The sequence below is a fragment of the Delphinus delphis genome, chromosome 17 (genome assembly GCF_949987515.2).
Source record: "Delphinus delphis chromosome 17, mDelDel1.2, whole genome shotgun sequence".
Lineage (NCBI taxonomy): Eukaryota > Metazoa > Chordata > Mammalia > Artiodactyla > Delphinidae > Delphinus > Delphinus delphis.
In genome coordinates this window covers 29,133,163-29,145,997 of record NC_082699.1, presented here as the reverse complement: position 1 = coordinate 29,145,997, position 12,835 = coordinate 29,133,163, and the positions used below count along the sequence as shown (strand labels likewise).

The 12,835-nt window shown below is 40.9% G+C and overlaps 1 protein-coding gene across 3 annotated transcripts in view; it reads right to left on the bottom strand.

The window, feature by feature from the left end:
- WWP1 (WW domain containing E3 ubiquitin protein ligase 1) overlaps positions 1-8,288 on the bottom strand; it is a 121,534-nt gene extending 113,246 nt beyond the window's left edge. For 2 of the 3 annotated variants that reach the window (XM_059994846.1, XM_059994848.1), the window contains exon 1: positions 8,080-8,288. The gene's annotated coding sequence lies outside the window, so the exon portion shown is untranslated. Of the gene's footprint in view, positions 1-2,194; positions 2,346-8,079 lie in introns of all 3 variants that reach the window. The other variant, XM_059994847.1, reaches the window with a different exon arrangement.
- Between the last annotated feature and the right edge of the window lie 4,547 nt (positions 8,289-12,835).

Genomic DNA, 12,835 nt, shown 5'->3' with positions numbered 1-12,835 from the left:
ATAAAAATAAGGCTGATACAAACATAGGTTAAGTTTTTCCAAGTACAGCCCCAATTTAAAGATCTGCCGTTCCAATGACAGATATGATCACAGGACTGAGGGTTAAAGTGACGTAGATGCAGGCTGTCACTACCACTGTCCTAAGCAAAAGTTAGAGAAAATAAGCTTCAAGGTTTTGTTTTTTTTCTTTTGGATTGATCGATCTAAAATTTAAACCTTCTCTTACGACTTTCTTCTCAAATCAATATCCTTATTCTAAGCAATGGCTTTTCCCCACAAGAGACAGATCATGGTCCCCATCCAACCAAATTAGACACACTTCAATCAAAATCTCAATTTCTGAGTAGCTTATCTTAAGTGAAAAGCATAAGATTATCAGATAAATAATCCAATATCTAATTTGTTTCAGCTAAAGCGTTTTTTAAAAAGAAACATCTTCACTCATAAAAATGTATTTTGTAGAAGTATAGGGTAATTTTTTGAACAAGGAGTCCTGATGGGTGCCTCTTGCAGGGTTACTTCTCTTGCCTACTTCTTACTGTAATCACCAACTATCAGGTTTCTATAGTTTGGATCAAGTCCTTGGCAATTATCTTAAGCCTCTTTAAATATCTGAAAGGTTCAGATGTTAAGCTCCCTTTGTATTTACATTATACATGTGTATTTACTGAACAGTGTAGCTTAAAAAATGGTCTCAGAGAACACCAGAACCCCAAATTACCAATTCAGTTTATACCAGCAGTTCTCAAACTAATGTGTATAAAATCATCTGAGGTATTTACTAAAAATGAAGACTCCTGAACTCCACTATCAAGGACCATACCATAGATCTTGAAGAGTACTCAAGAATCTACACATTTAACCAATATCCCAGATGACCATGATGCAGGGACTGCACTTTGACAAATACTTATCTACCCTGTATTTCATCCAATGACGGTGTTAACAATTTCTTGTTCCCAGACTGTACGGCCAAACCATCACCAGCTGATAACTGCAGCCATGTTGAGTCAGTATCTTTCTCAGAGACATTCTTAACCTTTCGGCAACCTATTTTTTAAGCTAAGAGGTGAGATTTGATATGCAGCTCTGCTCATGCCAAACTAAACTACAACTGTCCTTGAGAAATGAGTGGCTCACAGAGAACTGGACTACTTGTTTGAATTTTCAACTTGTTAATAATAATGAACTAAGAGCAATAAAAATGATTTAAGGGCTGTTCATGTCCAAGGGATCCCATTTTCTGCTTTAAAACATTCTTTCAATGAATCCTTACAAAAATCCAGTACAGAAGATATTCTTTACCTTTTACAGAAGAGAAACTGAGGCAACACTGCTATTAAGCACCACTGACAGAAGTCAGCTGTGCCTGGCTTTAAAGCTACAGCTCTTGACCCACATGCAGGAACGTCTTTAATTCTTAAACTTTAAGAGCAGAACGATGTAGTTTATTTACTTCTAAGATAAAGTATGCCCTAATTTATACACAGCAAGTTCATTTGACTAATTCTCCTCCCCACGCTAACTAAACACAAAGAGCAGTTCATCTTGGCAAGTTGGAGCTAAGGTTTAACAGGAATATCCCACGTCAAGTCAGGACTCAAGTCAGTTTGCTTCTACTCATCCTATGTAGTCCTAATTATGGGTATACTAAACAGCTATCAAAAGATCTTGTTTTCCTTAGTTAAAAAGGTATCACACCTACAATTCTGTTAATGCTAGTACATTTTTAAACCACTCCTGTAATTTAGGGCAGGGAGGAGAGCCATGAAGAAACACCTTAAGGTAACTCTATCTACACCTTTTTTTGTGCCCTAGCCTCTCCTATATATATAAATAATGTTTCTCAGTACACTCAATCACCAAGTCCTGCCCACAACAGCCAACATACTACTATATTCAGAAATCTGCAAAGAGTTTTGCACTAGGAGGCAGGGGCCCATCTTTTCATCTATTCAAAATTCAAAAGTGCTCCAAATCTACACCTAAATTCTTTAAATGTAATATACTGATTCATTATTCCACTCAAAAGCTATAATGTAATAACAACAAAACACACATTTTCTTCATGCCACAGTTAGCCATAACATTATTCAGCATATAACTTGCACTAAAAAAAAGATACTGCTGAGATAAAGTGATAATGAGATAACGATAAGGTGAGAAAACACCAGCTAGCAATCAATTAACCTACCTGTTCCTGGGAAGGATGAGCATTGCCTCATTCCTTACATTTCGCTAAGCAGACAGGATTTCCATTCCAGTCTCCACAAGGAAAGAATATTTTCTCCACTATAATGACTCTTCCCCAAGGAAGGGTGGCTTATCCCAAACTTTCCCAGACACTGCAAACAGAAAATACTATTTGTGAGGCACCAGTTTGCTCAAGGCTAGTTAAAGTTAAGGCCAGAGTGAACCGTTTCAGAGCAGCCTGGGCTCTGGGTCCTGCACTTTCTTGCCCTCAAGTACGGCAAGTCAATCCTGCCCCATTATGGTAACATACTGGGTCAAACCCCAGAGACCCAAAACTTTCTCCTCTTCTCTACCCCAGGAGTGCTGACTATTCCTATTTGTGTAATAAGCCAAACATGCTATCATTTGCACTTTAGATTCAGCTTTCCCTCTGACAGGCCTAGACTCAAAGTACTAAAAGTACCAGGCAGCTCAAGTCTCAGCTTCCAAAACAGTTCTTCCAGAAGCCCCATTTTGGGGTAATACAGCTGTGTGGTGTAATCCCGGGATTCAGATATTTTGTCTAGTCCCTTTCCCTTGAATCTGGGCTAGACCCATGACTTGCTTTAACCAACAGAATGTGGCAGAAATGAGGCTATGCTGGTTCCAAGCCTATGTCTTAAGAAGGCCTGGTTGCCTCTGTTTTTGCACTCCTGGAAGCCCTAAGCCACCATGTAAGGCCAGCAATCCTTCTGGAAAGGCCACATGGAGAGAAGTGACCTTGAGACAAGACTATGTGGTAAAAGAGAAAGAGAAAGAGAAAGAGAGAAAGAAAGAGAGAGAAGACTAGCATGCAGCTGAAAGCCAGCTATTAAAGTGACCACCCGCAAAACCAGCAGAACTGCCCAAATGAGCCCAGCCCAGGAAAGCAAACCTGTGAGCCAAAAACAAAACAAAACAAAAAGCCAAAAATCCTGGTTGTTTTAAGTCACTTAGTTTCAGGTTTTTTTGTCACACAGCGATAAATAACCAAAACAATGCTCACCTCGTTCCTTGTCTTTTTGCCTAATTTGTTCAAAATCCAGGAAAAAAGGAGGGGTGTAATGACAGGCAGCAGGGACACCACAATGGGTTATGAACAAATGATTTAAGGAACATCAAGACAGATGCTGGTCTTTCTTATACCTTAGGAACTATCTGACAAATAGTTTTACAAAACATACTCCAAAAAAAGTCATTTAAACATATGAATTTAAAATGTATACTAAGAGCTTTTTAAGGTAAATTTCTTTTTAAATGATAAAGCTTTTTATGTACTGGTAACAACCACGGAATATCATGATATGTACTTTTGAAAATCAGATCCTGATTGCTCCAAAAATACAAATTTTCATAGACAAAACTTTTATAAACGAACAAACTCCATCTGTAAAAACACCTGAATTAAAAATCAACAAATTTTCAAAAGGGTATTAATCCCTACATTTCACCAATGTACTTTTGCAGACAAGAAATCACCTTTTGCTTTTTCCTTGATAGGAGGATAACTGTGATAAATACTTAAAATTTTCAAATTTACCTACCGATAGCCACTACAATGAGGTTACCATTTTCACACAAAGGAGGAAATAAACAAGCTCAGATCTACACCGTAAAAAAGTTTAACACAGATTCCAAACAGGTAAATTCAAACTTCTCACACAGAGCCTTCAGTTAAATTCCCATTTTAGATGAAGAGTTGGTGGGAAAAGAATACTGACTCAGGAACAAAAAAAATAGGTTTTAGCTCTAGTTCTAATTTTGGCCACTTGCTAGCCATATACCCTGGAAATTTTACATTTTTTAATTTCTTTGAGCTCCAGTGTCTTCATCTAAAAAGGAATTATCTCCTTACACACCTACTGATCAATTTTCATGAGAATCAAATGATGACATATATGCAACCATGCTGAAAAAGTGTAATATACTGTAATATATAAAATATAATATTCTTCTTAACGCCAGCAAAGAGTAAAAAATCATCTATGTATGTGCTTTTTGTTAGACATTTTCTCTCCACTATGTATTAGTAACTGGTTACTTCAAAAACCACTATTAAGGCTAATTTATTGCCTTCCACTGCTTGTTATAAGTACATCATATTTTTACAGAAAGAGTAAAAAAGATCCTAGCCTTTCTAATAATTACAGAATCAAACTTTCTAGGGCTATAACAGATACTATGTAATAACCTGCTCTGGTTCCCTACCAGGAAGACAATCCTATAGATGCAGAAAAGTCAACTGTTTACTAATCAAATTATGCTTTAACCATAATTAGTTTTCAGAGGATTAATCTGGCAGCAGTTTGTAGTGTGAACTGAAGTAGAGGGAACCTGAAGGTAGAACGACTTCTTTCTTCATTGCTATGGTCATAGGTGTGAGGGTCTGAACTCTGGAGGCAGTAATAGGAATTGAGGAAGGAATGGAGGAAGGAAGGACAATAGACAGAATTTGATGATGAAAGAGAAAATGAAGAAAGTAAAAATAACTGAGATTCTGGTCCAGGTTGATTGGGAGAATAGTGGTACATTTTGAGCAACATCAATTGGAATTTTTATCTTCAGCGTATGTGTGGCACTTTACAGCGGTAGTTCTCAGCCTTCCTCTGTAATAATTTAACCAGAGTTAGCTACTTAATCCAATGAAAAAATTCACTGACTAGGTCTCTGCACTTCATTATTCTGTAAAGTTTTACTTTTTACTTGATAAAGCGTTCCTGAATGAAGAAGTAGTTTCAGGGAATACCTGAACAGAGAAGATAAAAGTTCTTAAAGTTTCTTATTTCACTTACTTCCCCTCCAGCCCCACCTCTCCAATCCAAACTGAGATACAAAGGAAATAAATGAGAACATGACTGTTCTGATATTTCTATCCGCTCTCCATACACCCAATTCATCCCTCAGCCTCACCAGTTCTCCTGCACATGGAAAACAAGAAAGGTACAGATAGTCCAATAAAAATCTAAAACCCAAGAATCACAAAATGTTAAGAACTGAAGGGAACCTCCCAGGATCATCTAGTCCCTGCTGATGAGGTCACTTAAAGGCAGTGACTACATCCAATTGATGGTAAATCTGTTGCACATGTCTCCATACAAGAAAACCATCACTGTCAATCAACTCCTGATTCTACTTTACCCACCTGCTAACTGAAATGCTTGGGACAAATCATTTAACCTCTTGGATTAGTCTGTTCTGTAATAGAATAGCAAATAAGATAAGTTAGTCAAAATTCTCTGTAAGCTGTAAACCACAACACAAGTCTAAGGAGATATTGTCTCTAGGTGTACATACAATATGTCTCTACAGCAGAGGTTCTTATTGGTAAATGGAAGCATTTGAAGGTTCAATAGTTTTAAAAGGCCCCCAGTAATTCTAAGCACTGCTTCAACCCATTGGGTTCCATGGATGAGATTTAGGTGGTCCAGAGACTCCCCTAAAATTATATCCACAAAGCACAGGTGCATATGGAAATTTTCCAGGCCAGCAGATTTCTTTAGTTTCACCAAGAGTTACTAATCCCCCAGAGGCTGAGAACTACTGCTGTAAAGTGCCACACATACGCTGAAGATAAAGCTTCCAATTGATGTTGCTCAAAATGTACCACTATTCTCCCAATCAACCTGGACCAGAATCTCAGTTATTTTTACTTTCTTCATTTTCTCTCTCATCATCAAATTCTGTCTATTGTCCTTCCTTCCTCCATTCCTTCCTCAATTCCTATTACTGCCTCCAGAGTTCAGACCCTCACACCTATGACCACAGCAATGAAGAAAGAAGTCGTTCTACCTCCAGGTTCCCTCTACTTCAATTCACACTACAAGCTGCTGCCAGATTAATCCTATGAAAACAAAGGTTTAATCGTTTCATTCCCAACTCAAAAAATCATCTGTATAACCCTCATCGCCTACTAAATCCAAGGTCATAAGCCCAGCACCAAAAGCAATCCATAAACTGGTCCAAATTTTTACTTTAAGCTTTACCACCCATTATACTGGTACAAATACGTTATATTCCATCCAAACATACTTGCCTCTCCCTAAATGTATGAACTCTGTGCTCTCTTAGTCCCTTCTCTCTGCCTGGATTACCTTTCCCAGCCTATCGAAAGTCTATAGTCATACTTCAACCCAAAGATTTCAAAAACCAGAAGCTCTATGAAATAACCCCCCATGAGATGTGAGCCCTACATCCTCTGAATGTGAATTCAGTATGAAACGTAACTATGTCTTAAAAGACAAATGAGGCATTTGTGTATAGTCTTACCTGCCTAACTAGTCTGTGAGGGCAGAAACTGTTATCACCCTCATCTTTATATTCCCCCAAATCCATCGCAGTCATGCAGTAGATGCTTAATAATTGTGTAAGGCAGTAGAAGAAATTTCAGCCTTCGCGGGGTAAGCAGATTACTATCTCTTGAAGCAGAGACCTTACATGCAACATCCTCTATCATACCAGGCTTCCAAAAACATAACCTTTAGTTACTGCTTTTCAAAGCCCTTATGTTATAGGTCATATAAGTGCATTTGAAGGGAAGAACTATTTTAAAGTGTTAATAAGCCACTTCAGAAAGATCTGTTCCCCCACATACTTTACACTTCTCAATTTGAAGAGCTTCCAATACTTGGCCACTAAGTATTCAATTTTAAAAAGTGATATTTATGAAATATTTATGAAACATTTATGAAAAGTGATAATTTCAGCCACCGATAATTATCTATTTTATGAGTAAAAACAAGTCACATAAATAAAAGAATGCTTTTCTTCTTTAAAAGGTCCATTTCGCTTGCATAATACATACAGAGACTTAACTAGACAGGTAAAGTGGGTTTATACATAAGCATGAACTCTTGCAGAAACCTGCATACAACTGTACACCAGGTATTTCAGGCAAAAGAAACCAAAGAGGGGGAAGATAACTCTGGACGTTATTCTTTTACACTATTATTACCAACAACATTTTAAGGCAGGAACTCACATTTTGCACACTAACTACACAAAAAGATAAAAACCAATCAAACAGAAAAAGAAAGCCACATCAAGCCCCTGGAAAATATTTTATCCTGGAAGAGTAAAAATGTCAAAATAACAGATACTTCTCTTCTTTGGTAATGAAGGTTTCATATAATCGCGGGAGCAAAGGGGGCTCAACTCCGTATTGATGGAGCAAAGAAAGGGCTGTGCACAAGAGTAATCATTTAAAGCCTGTAAAAGCAACGGGTAAAGTACAAAATTTTTTAAATGTCTAAAGGATGAAAGGAGAAGGTCCAAGTCACAGATTAGATAAGGACTAGCGAAAACTGCAAGGTCACTGGGATCTACCAGGTCACAAAGGTGGAGGTGGGGGTTGTGTTGGGCGGGGGGTAGGGGGGGCGGCTGCAGAGTCAGTGAAGAACCAGGAGTGATAAAAACACGGCAGAAAAAGACGTTCTAAGGCGGGGAGTCCTTGGTTTGGGACGGTGGGACTGCGGGGAAAGTCAGGGCACTGGGAGTAAGTCCATATATTAGGGTTTTCTTGGAGAGGTGTTAGAGAAAGGAAGGAAGGTTGAAAGAAGGGAAGGAAGCTTGAGAACTGCGGCTGCCGAGTCACGGAAACACTTTTCTCCGCTCCAGTATCATTAGCTCAGGCCTGTGCCAGGGCCAACTCGGGGCAGGACCCGTGACCCCACCCCAGAAAACTCCCAGCCCCCGGGCTGGAGTCGGCAGCCAGGGCGACGCGGACGGCCCCCGACTGCCCTCGGAGGGTCCCGCCCCGCGGCGGACCGTGCCGGGCTCAGGGCACCGCCGCAGAGGCTCCCGGCCCGCGCCCCCGGAGCCCCCGCCCCGCCCGCGACCCCAGCCCCTAGCCCAGCGCCGCGGCGTCCTTACCCGGCGCGAAGCCGTCGGCTCCCGGCGGCCCGGCGGCCCGGCGGCCACGGCAGCGGCGCCTCCTCCACCGGCGGGCGCCCTCACCCTTCCGTGCCCAAGATCGCCATCTCGCAGCAGGCGCGGCGGCGACAGCCACCCAGGCGTCGGCCCCGGCAGCCCAGGCCGCCTGCAGCCACTCGGAACCCGCTTGCCGCGCTCGCCGACACCCGACCCTCCCCCCACCCCCACCCCGGCCACGCGCCACCTCCGGCCGACCCCACGCCTCCCTCCTCGGGAGCGCGCCGCGCCCGGAGCGCGCGCCTCCCTGCCGGCTCGACCCCGCGTTCAGCGACGCGGCCTCCCAGAGCCTCCAACTCCGGACCCGGAATCCGGCTTCCCGCGAGCATGCGCAGCGAGGGAGACCCGAGGATGCCTTTGGAAGACTCCGCTTCTCCGGGTCTTCGGAGCGGTCGAGGGAGGGGGAGAGCCAGCCAATGGGAGGGAGGGGGCGAGGCCTGAACCTGTGGAAGGGGAGGAGACGTCGCCGAGATTTGGGAAGAGGCTTCAGTAAGTCTTGGTGGTTGCCGCTGACTTGACTTTCCGGTTCGCGGCCAGACCCGCTCATGACTTTCAGTAAGGTCCTTGAGGCACTGGCGTTCTTTTCTTGAACGCTTTACGGCAAAAGGAGGCTGTTAAGAAATACTCCTTGACCTAGCTGAGTGTTTGACTTACAACCCATTGCAAGAGTAAATAATTGCATTTAGCAGATGGTCATACCAGAAGAGTTCCAGTCCACTTTTACGGGTAACCAAAACGTTCACTACCCCAACCCCACATGAGTACAATGATAGAACTAATACTGAGCAAGTGCATGTGTCTGTGCAATTAATGAATACAGCAGTTCCATAAAGAAGGGCCTATTATCCCCATTTATACAAATGAGTCAATTAGCCTGGAGAAGAGCTCTTGGTTCTGTGCCTTGCTTTTAGAACCAAGGCCACCCTGCAAATAGAAATCAGTACCGACCACGTTACTCATCATATGACCTGTTCCTCTACTTCAGAGAGATAAAAAAGGTCATCCAGCATGGATTTCTACAATTTTTGCCAGATGCTTCACCCAAACCCCACAAATTACCTACACCCACACCCAAGCTTACTAGTTTTCCTCTATCTCAGGCTGGCTGCCCCTGCTCCCCTCCAACCAAAACTCTCCACTGACTGCTCCCTCCTGTAAGGCCCTCCCTGGCATATCTTTAACCTCATCCTTTCTGTTGAGTACAACTCTTCCGCATAATCATGTTTAAGACTTTTCTGTATGAAACTTTCCCTTGCCTTTAAACCTCTTTCTAGTTCTCTCTCTTCTTCCGTCATAACTAAACCTTTGAAAGAATTGTGTACCAAGAACATTGGCATTCGTGAGTATTTGTAGGATTCAATAAATATCTCTTGACTGAATAAATGCAAATGCACATTCTCTTCCTCTCCACTCCATCAGCTTCTACCCTCTGACTTCCTACCTGGGTCTGATGCATACTGTATCCACAATGATTATTCTAAAACATACATCTGAGCCCATCACTCCACTGCTTAAAATCTTTCATTGGCTCATCAGAGCTTTCAAGACAAAAGTTAACATGGTCTTCAAGGCTTCTTTCATGCTCACATGCTCTGTCTCTCCTGTTATGACAAACTCTTCAGAGTTCCTGATTGTGCTCACTCATCTCTACTTTGAAGGGTACTGTTTCCTCTAACCTTTCCCTCACCTTTTTGCTTGTCCAGCTCCTTTAAAAATAAATTCAAGAACATGCTCCCAAGTGCACTCTCAGACATAACCTATGCATACCCAGCAGAGGTCTGCACTCCATCTGCAGAGTGCACACATGCCTCCTCTCACTTCCCGCTCTACTTCCAGCTCTCCCAAGTCCTCAGTTTCTGCCTCAGGTGAGCTCCATTCAGCAGTTCCTTGTACTCACCTAGGCCCTTACGTTGACAGCAAACATTGGACCAGCCTTTCATTATTAAATATTTCTTTGGTGTTCAAATGAACACTATTACAAATATCTTTTCATCCATCATTGCCCATGTCCTTACTTACTGCCTTAATTTACATCCTTAAAAGTAATAGAAAGTGTGAACAATTTTAGCCCTCTTGAAACATATTGGCAAGTTACCTTCCAGGAAGAACTTAGGCCTAGGTTCACACTGCCTGGGATAAAAACCCAGCTCTGCCACCTGGGGCCAGATTCCTATTTTCATGGATCCTAGATACTTTTACTTTGTGGATCTCTTCTTCCATAAAATAATATTTAAAATTATATTTATAACTGAATTGTTATAAAGACAACATACTGATATTGTACATTAAAACATTTTCTTTGACCTAAGCATTCATTTTTTTCTTTCTGATTTTAAAAGAAATTAAAACATTTTATGGGCCTCTAAAAGTATGGTGAGCCTGAGGCGCTGTGCCTATCATGGCAGCTGGGTAAGTCAACACTTCTGCCACCTATGAGCTATGAGGTTTGGCCAAAGTCCTTAATCTGTGCCTCAACCAGAAAATAGGTATAATGCTACCATATGATGTTGTCATTAAAAGAAAATGAGTTGCTACAAATAAAATACCTAGAACTATGTGGCACACGATCAATAAATTACTGATATTATAATTGTCATTCTCAATTGTCCCACAGCACTATATGAGAATATGTGATTGTCCTTCTTCACTGTGCCAAAATCATCATGGTATATTCTCATCTTGGTATATTCTCATCACAGGGCAAATATGGTATCTCATTGTTTGTCCATTGTCCATTTTCTTGCTAGGATATTCACAAAAAGTTGCTTTATACAATGTAGATATTGATCCAAAATAAAATTATTAGTCTTTTCCATTTTTGTTTTCTTCTATTATTTTTTGCTTTGCAACTTCATTGCCATCCTGAGATCATGTTATTTATCTGCCTTTACTTTTTTCTACATGTTTGATAATTTTGCTTTATCCATTAAATAATTTAATCCTTTCAGATTTATTTTGGTGTGATGATCTACCTTTTCTTTCTCATGGTCTCCCCCAGCTCATTTGTTAAAGAATCTTTCTCCAACTATGATGGTTTTAAAATACACCCACAACTTCATCAATACTCCCCCCTTCAAAAAGTGGAGTCTAATTCCCTTTCAAATGAATGTGGGCTGTACTTAGCAACTTATTTTTCTTTCTTTCATCAGAATTTTACTCTCAAGTAGAAACAGGATTGCAGTGCCATTACTCTGAGTTCATCCTCTTCTCCCACACATGATTATATAAGGAAAGGCATTAGTGCGCTAGTGACTTATTTCTAATGAGTACAATACAGCAAAAGTGACAGTATGTACTTTCCAAGAGCAGGTCTTAAAAATGTATTGTGGCTCCTCTCTACTCTCTCTCAGATCACTTGCTCTGAAGAAGGCAGTTACCGTGTCATGAAGACATATCAAGTAGCCTTATCAGAGGCCCACATAGCAAGGAACTGAATATCTTGCCAACAACCAGCAAGGATATGAGGCCTCCTGCCAATCTCCATGTATATGAAGCAATCCTGGAAGTGGATCCACCAGCCTCAGTCAGGCTTTGGATAATACAGACATCTTGGCTGCAACCTCGTTAGAGACCTTGAACCAGAAACCCCAACTAAATCATTCTCAAATACCTGACCCATAGTAACTGTGAGGTAATAAATGTTCATTGTTTTAAGCCACTAAATTTGGGGGATAATTTGTTATGCAGCAATACATAATAAATACACTAACCCAGTGGTTCTCAACTGGGGACTATCTTGTATCCCAGGGGACATTTGTAAATGTTGTGAGACATTTTTGATTATCTCAGCTAGGGAGCTGGTGGAGATTTCCACTGGCATTTTGTGGGTAGAGGCCAGAGAGTGCTAAACATCCTTCAGTGCACAGGCCAGCACACACACACACACACACACACACACACACACACACACACACACAAGCAAAGAATTATCAGATCCAAAATGGCAATAATACTGAAGATGAGAAAACCTTCACTAACCTGTTTTCCCTGCACCTTAAATTTTCTTTCTTTCACATACACTTGTTTCATATCCTTTGCTCATCTGGTTGCTGCTTTACCGTGTTTTACCCCTGGTCCTAGGCAACCACCAATCTGCTCTCTGTCACTAGAGAATAACTTTACTTTTTCAAAGGATTGGTGTAAATGGAATCAGACAGTGTGCACTTTTTCGTGTCTGGCTTCTTCAGCTCAGCATATTTTAAAGATTCATTCCTGTTGTTCTGTGTAGCAGTAGTTGCTTCTTTTCTTATTGCTGACTATTATTTCTATTGTATAGATTTGCCAAATTTTTTTATATTTGTCTTATTGCTGAACATTTAATTTGTTTCCAGCTTTTGGCTATAAAGACTGAAGATGCTATGAACATTGGGTTAAAGTTCTTTGTGATGACATATGTTTTCATTTTTCTTGGGTAAATAATGCCAAGGAATGGAATTGTTGGGTCACATGGTAAGTATATATTTAATTATAAGAAATTGCCAAACTGCTCTCCAAAGTGGTTGTGCCATTTTACATTCCCACCACCAATGTACGGGAGTTCCAGTTTTCTATTTCCTTTCAAACACTTGGTAATGTCAGTCCTTTCTGATTTTAGCCATTCTAGTAGGTGTGTAGCAGTAAGTCACTGTGTTTTAATTTCTATTTCTCTGATAACTAATGATGTTGAGCATCTTCTCATGTGATTATGGCTCATTTGTAT